Consider the following 9,633-nt stretch of genomic DNA (forward strand, 5'->3'; position numbering starts at 1 on the left):
AAGAACAATCCCTAAATAAGAATTAACCGGAGTATTTCAGACTCTGGGTCGTCTCCCTAGGAACTAATGGAGTGCATGTGTATTGGCTATAGAGGGGAAAAAGGGGGTTTTGTTTATGAGATGGCAAGAAAATAAGTAAATTGAGCGAGTAAGAAAAGAAAGCAAATTAAAGAACTCTTCTCTAAGAATTGGGTACTTAAGATCACAATCCTAGTTAATACCAATTATTGACAATTATGAGAGGCCAACCCATTAAGTCTACTTCTCGAAGCCTTAAATACGTAACATTTACTCCTAGACTGGAAGTATGTCAAATAGGCCTAATCACATCCACCCATAAGTCCTAACCTCCCTACCAATTGGTTTAGTAGTGGATTAGTATCAATGGGCTTCAAATTGATCACACAGGGTTCTCAAATTACCAATTCCATGGTATCCAAAACTCAAGATCACTTAAGTCCCTTGGCCTAGACCAAGAGTTGACAAAACTACTCAAGAACTGAAGAAAACATTTCATCAAACACCTAGAGTGAAATAAAAATTGAGATCATAACTTGCAAAGATACTAAAATCTACCACTATTAATTGCAAGAAAAGTAAATTCACAACTCAAATCAACATCAATTAAAGAGACATTAACATTAAAATTGCATTAAATGTAACAAATCCAACATAAGTGCATGAATGTAAAAGAGAGCATAAAAGTAAAATTAACACTACAAATCATGAGAATCAAGGAGTAGAAGTAAGAGATCATAAAAGAAATGAGATGAGAACATGTAATTAAACCTAGATCTAGAAGAGATTAACCTAACCTAATTCTAGAGAGAAGAGGGAGCTTCTCTCTCTAGAAACTAAACTACATGATGCTAAGGCTACAAACAATTGCTCCCCCCTTGCTTGGACTTCAATTCTGCATGAAATACACTCAGAAACAAGTTGGATTTGGGCTTGGGTAGCTCAGAAATCGCCCCAAGCGTTTTGCCATTAAGTGGGCCAAGTAAGAGTATCGGCGCGCGCGCCCCCTGTGCGCGTGCGCGTCGATGGCAAATTCCCAATCTGCGCGGAAGCAGTATGTACGCGTGCGCGTCCTTGTGAGAAACCACTTTTGCGCGTGCGCACCTTGTACGCGTGCGCGTCCATTGGTGCATTCCAAATCTTTGTTTCTTCATGCATTCTCCTATTTGCATGCTTTTCTCCTCATTTCTTCCATCCAATACTTGCCTAATGAACCTGAAATTACTTAACAAACACATCAAGGCATAGAATGGAATTAGGATGGATTAAAATCACCAATTTAAGGCCTAAAAAGCATGTTTTTACATTTAAGCATAATTTAAGGGAGAATTACAAAACCATGCTATTTCATTGAATAAATGTGGGAAAAGGTGGATAAATCCCCCAAAATAAGCACAAAATAAACCACGAAATCGGGGTTTATCATTTATGTATACATAAAGACAAAATTAATGAATTAGAAACTATCCCTTTAGGTAGTTCCATATTTGCTTTAATGGGAGGTTTACCTGAAAAGTGTAGTGACCCAGGTCCATGTATGATTAATTGTAGTATTGGTGGTGTAGTATTTTCTGACTACATGTGTGATTTAGGAGCATGTGTCAGTATAATGCCTTTGTCTATATATGATATTTTGAGGCTCCCTCCCTTAAAAAGGTCGGCAGCTCGTTTTGTGTTAGCAGATAAAAGTATCATTACAGTGGCTGGAGTTGCTGAAGATGTATTAGTGGGCATTAAGGGGCTCACATTTCCCATTGATTTTTATATCCTGGAGATACCCCAAAATGACTCAGAGAAGCCATCATCAATCCTACTCGGAAGACCATTCCTGAAGACCTCGAAGTTCAAATTAGATGCTTTTTCAGGAACATACTCTTTTGAAATAGATGGCCGAGTAGTAATCTTCAATCTGAATGGAGTTATAAAGCATCCTCCGGAGGATCATTCTATCCTCCAGTGTGACATTATAGATGAAACCGTGGCTGAAGTTCTCCAGGAGGAATTTGAAGAGAAGTAAATAGGACAAGGTCCAAGTGTGGGGACATTCTCAGAGGACATTGACAGTGCTTTACCATTGTTACCAGCTCCAGACAACCCAGAGCCTGACCATGACCAGAAGTTAGAATTAAAACCCCTTCCTCCACACCTCAAATATGCTTACCTTGAGGACGAGCAGAAGTTTTCAGTTATCATTGCAAGGGAACTCACTTCTCAACAGGAAGAGCAGTTACTTAGTGTGCTGAGGAGGCACAAGAAGGCAATTGGTTGGAGTTTAGCAGACATAGTAGGCATCAACCCTCAAGTCTGTGAGCATAGGATATTTTTAGAAGGGGGAGCAAGATCTGTCCGTCAACTCCAGAGAAGACTAAATCCCACTATCTTAGAGGTTGTCAAAAAGGAAGTGACCAGACTACTGGAGGCAGATATCATCTACCCCATTTCAGACAGTGAATGGGTAAGCCCAGTACAAGTGGTGCCCAAGAAGTCTGGAATCACTACTTTGCTTAGATGGATTATCTAGAGTATTAGATAGATGTGTCAGTACAAACCTTGTATTAAATTGTGAAAAATATCACTTTATGGTAAAACAAGGTATTGTACTAGGACATGTTGTGTCTAATACTGGCATTTCTATAGATCCAGCAAAGGTGGATGTTATTTCTAGTTTACCTTACCCCTCTTCTGTGAGGGAAGTCCATTCGTTCCTTGGCCATGCAGGTTTTTACAGGAGATTCATTAAGAACTTCAGTAAGGTAGCACTTCCCTTATCCAGGCTACTGCAGAAAGATATTGAGTTCGAGTTCAGTGAGGATTGCAAACAAGCGTTTGATAAGCTGAAGACCGCCCTGACTCAAGCTCCTATAGTGAGAGGACCAGACTGGAGCCAGCCATTTGAAATAATGTGCGATGCCTCCAACCATGCAGTAGGAGCAGCACTGGCTCAGCGTGAAGGTAAGGACCCCTTTGTTATTGCTTATGCGTCTAAAACTTTAGATGCCGCTCAGTCCAATTACACTACTACTGAGAAAGAGCTTCTTGCTATTGTTTTTTCTTTGGATAAATTCCAAGCCTATTTACTTGGTACGAAGGTAGTAGTGTACTCGGACCACGCAGCTCTAAAGTATCTATTATCTAAAAAAGAGTCCAAACCAACGCTTATACATTGGATACTGCTATTACAAGAATTTGATTTATAAATTAAGGATAGGAGTGGTAACCAGAATTTAATGGCAGACCATTTGAGTCGCCTTGAGCACATTACAGATGACCCCACTCCTATAGCTGATAATTTCCCATTTGATAACCTGTAAGCAGTATCTGAGGTAGTCCTTTGGTATGCACCTGTAGCTAATTATCTAGTTAGCCGCACCTTTCCTCCAAACTTTTCTAAGCATCAAAGAGACAAGCTGAAAAGTGAGTCTAAATATTATATATGGGATGACCCATATTTATGGAGATGTGGGGCTGACCAGGTAATTAGACGGTGTGTGCCTCAATCAGAATTCCAGTCCATCTTAGAGGCCTGTCACTCATCTGAGATTGGAGAACATTTTGGCCCTCAAAGAACAGCTAGAAAAATCTTAGACTGTGGATTCTGGTGGCCTACTCTTTTTAGAGACGCTGCTGAATTTTGTAGATCTTGTTTCCCATGACAAAAATTTGGTAATATATCCAAGAGGAATGAGATGCCTCAACAAATTATGCTTTTTTGTGAAATCTTTGACGTTTGGGGCATTGACTTCATGGGTCCATTTCCAAATTCTAATGGTTATTTTTATATATTGTTAGCTGTGGATTACGTTTCCAAATGGGTGGAAACAATTCCTACCCGCACTGATGATGCTAACACTGTTGTTTCCTTTGTGAGAAACCACATTATTTGTCGCTTTGGATCACCACGAGCAATCGTGAGCGATCAGGGCACCCATTTTTGCAACAGGAGACTAACAGGATTAATGAAGAAGCATGGGATAATTCATAAGGTTGCAACAGCCTACCATCCTCAGACTAATGGGCAAGCCGAGGTGTCAAACAGAGAGATAAAGCGTATCTTGCAGAAGATAGTCAAACCTCATAGAAGAGACTGGAGCACCAGGCTACAAGATGCACTCTGGGCATACAGAACAACATACAAAACACCCATTGGGATGAGTCCTTTCCGCTTAGTTTATGGAAAAGCTTGTCATCTCCCTGTTGAAGTAGAACACAAAGACTTTTGGGCAGTAAAGGAGTGCAACATGGAAATTGAGAAAGTCGAAGCTGAAAGGAAGTTGCAACTGCAAGAACTGGAAAGCCTTCGCCTAGAAGCTTATGAGAACTCAAGACTATACAAGGAGAAGATGAAGGTTGTACATGATCAGCACATCAAGAGAAAAGAGTTCCAACCTAGGGACTTAGTCCTCCTTTACAAATCTCGACTAAGGCTCATGCCAGGCAAGTTGAGATCAAGATGGGAAGGTCCATACAGAGTAGAGAAGGCCGAACCATACGGATTTTATCACCTGAGCCATCCTTTAAGCTCTGAACTTATCAAAGTTAATGGACATCGTTTAAAGTTGTACCATGGCGAGCCGCTGAAGAAAAACAAGGAGCTCGAGATCTTCCTCTTGGAAGATCCCCACATAGCCGAAGCCTGAGCTAGTGGAGCGTCCAACTTACGGACGTTAAAGCAAAGTGCTAGGTGGGAGACAACCCACCATGGTATGATCGTTCTTTTCTTTACTCTTAGTTTTCCCTCTTCAATAACTCTTCTCTTTATTACTACATTTCGTGCATCTGCATTTACATACTTTTATTTAAAAAAAAAAAATTTCACGCGAAGCGACCGCCTTATTGACGCGTCCGCGTCGCAGGAGATGGGAGGAATTAATAAAATGAACAGAGAGTCACGCAAGAGCGTGGCTGGAGGCGTGCCAGTGGCACAAATCGCTCCACGCAACCGAGTTACCGACGCGGCCGCGTGCCCTGGATTTCGACGTAAAAAGGGTGCACGACCGAAAGTTGTGCTAGAGTGGTGCTGAATTGGTGCTGAATGCACAATTCTTCCCACGCGACCGCATGACCGACGCGACCGCGTCATATCCCTCTAATGGCCACTCACGCGATCGCATGCCCCACGCGATCGCGTCACCTAAAAATTTGGCAAAATAAGATTTTGAACAGAGAGTTGTGCGAGCACGAGGCTGCCCTCACGCCAGTACCATGAAACGGGTCATGCGACCGCATGACCGACGCGACCGCGTGAATCAGTATAAGCGCAAGTCGCGCGACCGCGTGCCTCACACGGCCGCGTCGCTTGCGCCGCACAGCTTACCTGATTTGCTAATTATCTTATCTTTCTTTTACCCAAATCCTATTTTCTTTTTTCCCCCGCTAATTTCTTCTTTCTCCCTTCTTCCTTCTCTCTCACTTTCTACTCTCTCTCTCTCTCTCTCTCACTCCCATTAACAAGGTTTTCTTTTCTTCTTTTTCCCTTACTTTTCTATTATTCTTCTTATTTTTATATTTTACTTTCTTTTCTTTTTCTTTTTCCTTTCATTATCCATATTTTCTTTTTCTTTCTTTTTCCTTTTTACTTGGTGTTGGAATTTTACCTGAGTCATTATTTCTCATTATATGCTTGTGGATTATTGTAAATTTGTTTGGCAATTATATATTGCTTTTAAAAGGATTGCTTGCATGTTTAATTTAATACTTTCTATACCCTATTTACCATGCATGCTATGTGTTTGTGAAAACGCCAATATGGCATTATGCCCTTTTTCTCCGTTATTCTATTATACTATTAAATGCTTGTTTTTCACAAAACCCCTTTCATATTTTATTCGTTGAATATAATTGTCAATACAAATGTGATGGTTTGTTACGAATGATGCTTGATCTATGATACTCATGCCTTTGCCAGCATGCCAATAAACATCTTGCATCTAATCACCCAAACATGCACTTGCTATTTTTCCATTGATGAACTTTTCACATGTAGTCATGACCATGTGTTAATTACATATTTTTTGCCATGCATTGATTATCACTCATACAATCTTCTTCCTTGCTCTATCTCTTTTAATTTAATTTACTCTCTCTTCCCTTTTTCAGGATGGCCACCAAGAAAGGAAAAGAGAAAGCTACTCCCAAACCACCAGCAAGAAGAGGAACAAAAAGAGCATTAGTGGCAGAACCCTCTTCAACTGCGGTTAAACCCTCAACAAAAAGAACTAAGAGGATTATAAAGGTTGACGATAAAGAAAAAGCCTTCCCAGCAAAGGACACTGTACGATTTCCCAATCGCTACTGTGAGCAGATGTTCCCTATCCTGGCAGAAAGGAGCTACAACAACGAATACCTTCTTCTCCTCCCAAACCATATTGCTACCTTTGTTGAACCACAGATTGCACAAAGACAATGGGGTTTCCTACAGAGACACCCGAGGCAGGTCAATCTTTCTTAGGTAGTCGAGTTCTACTCCAACTTCCACCTGCCAACCCTGCAGTCTGTCTTTGTCCGACAGAAGCAAGTCCCCATTACAGAAGAAGCCATTCAAAAAGCTCTAGGTCTTCCCCCTATTCCAGAAGGATTGGACGCCTTTCAAGAAGCCGCACTCAAGCGCCAGATGTACCAATTTGACTGGGACGCCGTTCTCAGAGTTATCGCACTACCTGGCAGCCGTTGGATCTACGGATACCATCGTACTCGCCCTAAGGGAATATCAACTTCAGTACTTACCTTGGAGGCTCGCGTATGGGCACAGATCATATCCCATTACATCTTTCCGAGCACTCACGAGTCCTCCTTCACTGCGGACATGGCCGTTCTACTATGGTGCATCCTTAGAGACCAACCTCTGAACCTACCAAGACACATCCGGAATGCCATGGGACACGTACAAATTGCGGGCAACTTACCTTTTCCCGCCTTGGTCTCAGATCTTATCTCAGCAGCCAAAGTCTCCTACAGAGCTAGGGACACCAAAGCCATGCTTCCACGGGATGATCAGTATGTCCCTAACGGAAAATACATCATACCTCCACCAGCCGCCACAAGCCATCCTACTGCACCGGTTGAAGATATTCCTTCTTCAACGCCACAAGCACCTACAACAGACCAACTGCTCCATCAGATACTCGAAAGGTTGGATCGGCAGGAACACAAAGCTAAGATGAGAGAGTGCCATAACAAGCGTCGATTCACATACCTCAAGGAGCTGATTATGGGAAAATTCAAGGACTCAGACACCCCGGACTCCACTTTCTTTACCAGCACAGGAAGCCATGATTGCCCTGACTATGGAGATACTGCTACCAGCCCACCTTTGTTTCTAACAGATGGCACCGAAGACAGTGCAAAGCCTTAAGTGTAGGGAGGTCGGTCAGTACCTGACTTCCGGAGGTAATTTCTCTTCCCTAAATACCAATAAATTAGGATATTCAGTTAGTTTTTTTTTCTTTTGTAGAATAGGATAAATTGCATAGTAATAGATTAGTTGCATGCATGTTCTACTTGATTGAAAAGACAATAAGTTTCTTCTAAGACTCTATTTTTGGAACAAAATTTCACTAATTTTAATTAAAATTTTTATGTTAAATTTGCTTGAAGTTGTATTTGGAACATAATTTTTAAGCTAAAGAACACACAACCTGTAAGATTTGAGCCTTTATACATGGTTACATTATTTAACCATAATTATTTTATTCTTGTGTGTTTACTTCTCTATGATTGTAATCTATATTTTGTTTTATCCTATATGTCCAATGTTTATTATATTTGTATGCTTGCATATGATTGAGGCCATTATTTGTTTAAACTCACTTATCCAAATTAAACCTACACTTTCAATTACCTTTGTTAGACACTTTGAGCCTTTAAATCCCATTTGTTCTATATTTTACCACATTACTAGCCTTAAGCGGAAAAATAATTATATATCCCAAACTGAATCTTTGGTTAGCTTAAGATAGAATTGTGTGTGCTAATTAAGAATGGGAAATTGTGGGAACAAAAGATAATAAGGGAATGTGTCATGATAATATAATGGAAATTTGGAGACCTACTCATGTGAAACTATAAGAATTAAAAATCTATGTGCATTGATAAGCTATGTTTATTTTTATGCTTATGAAAAAAAAACCAAAAATATTCAATAAATAAATAAGGGGACAAAATTACCCCAATGTTAAGTTAAAAATTCAAAGATCAGTGCATGTATGATAAAATTAAGATAAAAAGTTAATACATGAGTATGGAATGTGAAAGGGAAATTCTGGGTAGCTAGGTATGAATTCTAAAGTTACATAGAATATATATAGGTTATGTTAAAGCTTGGGTTAATTAAAGATTCAGTTTATAAGCTCACTTAGCCATATATGTATCCTTACCATTACCTTGGCCCCATTACAACCTTGAAAAGACCTCATGATGTTTGCATTGGTATATTAAATGTTGTTGATTGATTGGGAGAAGAACAAAAATTGGAGAACATGATTAGAGAAGGATAGAGTGATTGCCCTATACACTAGAGAGATTAGAGCGTACATACATCATCAGTGAGGGTTCAATGCTTAAAATTCTATGTTCCCTACTTTCATGAGCTATCTTCTTGCATTTTTATCTGTTCTTACTGTATGAGAATTGAATTAGTGGAATTTGATTTGTAATTGTTTTGAAGAGCCTATTTACTATTGATCAAGTGGACAAGAATCATATAGTTGCATTCACATATATAGGTTGCATTGCATTGCAGGAGGTTTACATGTTCCTACTCATTTATTTCATCTCCTTCAACTAAGCATGAGGACATGCTAATATTTAAGTGTGGGGAGGTTGATAAACCACTATTTTATGGTTTATAATGTGTTTAATTGTGTGGTTTTATCATGATCTTTACCCACTTATTCATATGATTAACATGCATTTATATTTCCTTCCAAAAATTATTGCATGATTGAAAACTTGCTCCCTAGAGACTTTTAATTACGCATTTTAATTCTCCTTTATTCCATTCGATGCCGTAATATGTGTGTTAAATGTTTCAGGCTTTATAGGGCATGAATGAGTTGGAGATTGGAAAGGAAGCTTGCAAAAATGGAAGGAACATAAGAAGTTGAGGAAATGACCAGCGAGAAGTGACGCGGCCGCATGGCTCACGCGACCGCGCGAAAGAGAGGAAATTGCAGTGACGCGGCCGCATGGCTCACGCAACCGCGCGGATTGGAATAGCACAAGTGACGTGGAGGCGTGGATGACGCGCCCGCGTGGCAAAGCAAAACGCCGAATGACGCGTCCGCATGAATGACGCGATCGCGTGACGTGCGCGATCTGCATAATTTGCAGAATTGGCTGGGGACGATTTTGGGCCCTGTTTTGACCCAGTTTTTGGCCCGAAAAAGCAGACTAGAGCCAGAGAACATGCAGAAACAAAAAACAACATTCATTCTACACAGTTTTTAGTTTTTAGATCTAGTTTTACTTCTCCTCTAGATTTTCTCTCTACACATTCATAGTTCTTAGGATTTTTACTTCTATTGCTCTTGCATTGGAATATTGAGAAGATTTATTACCTCATCAAGACTTCGTCATTCTAGTTCGTTTTCTTTACTTGGCTTTACTCTTCCATGTCCT

This window comes from Arachis ipaensis, chromosome B08, assembly GCF_000816755.2.
Source record: "Arachis ipaensis cultivar K30076 chromosome B08, Araip1.1, whole genome shotgun sequence".
In the NCBI taxonomy this organism is placed as follows: domain Eukaryota; kingdom Viridiplantae; phylum Streptophyta; class Magnoliopsida; order Fabales; family Fabaceae; genus Arachis; species Arachis ipaensis.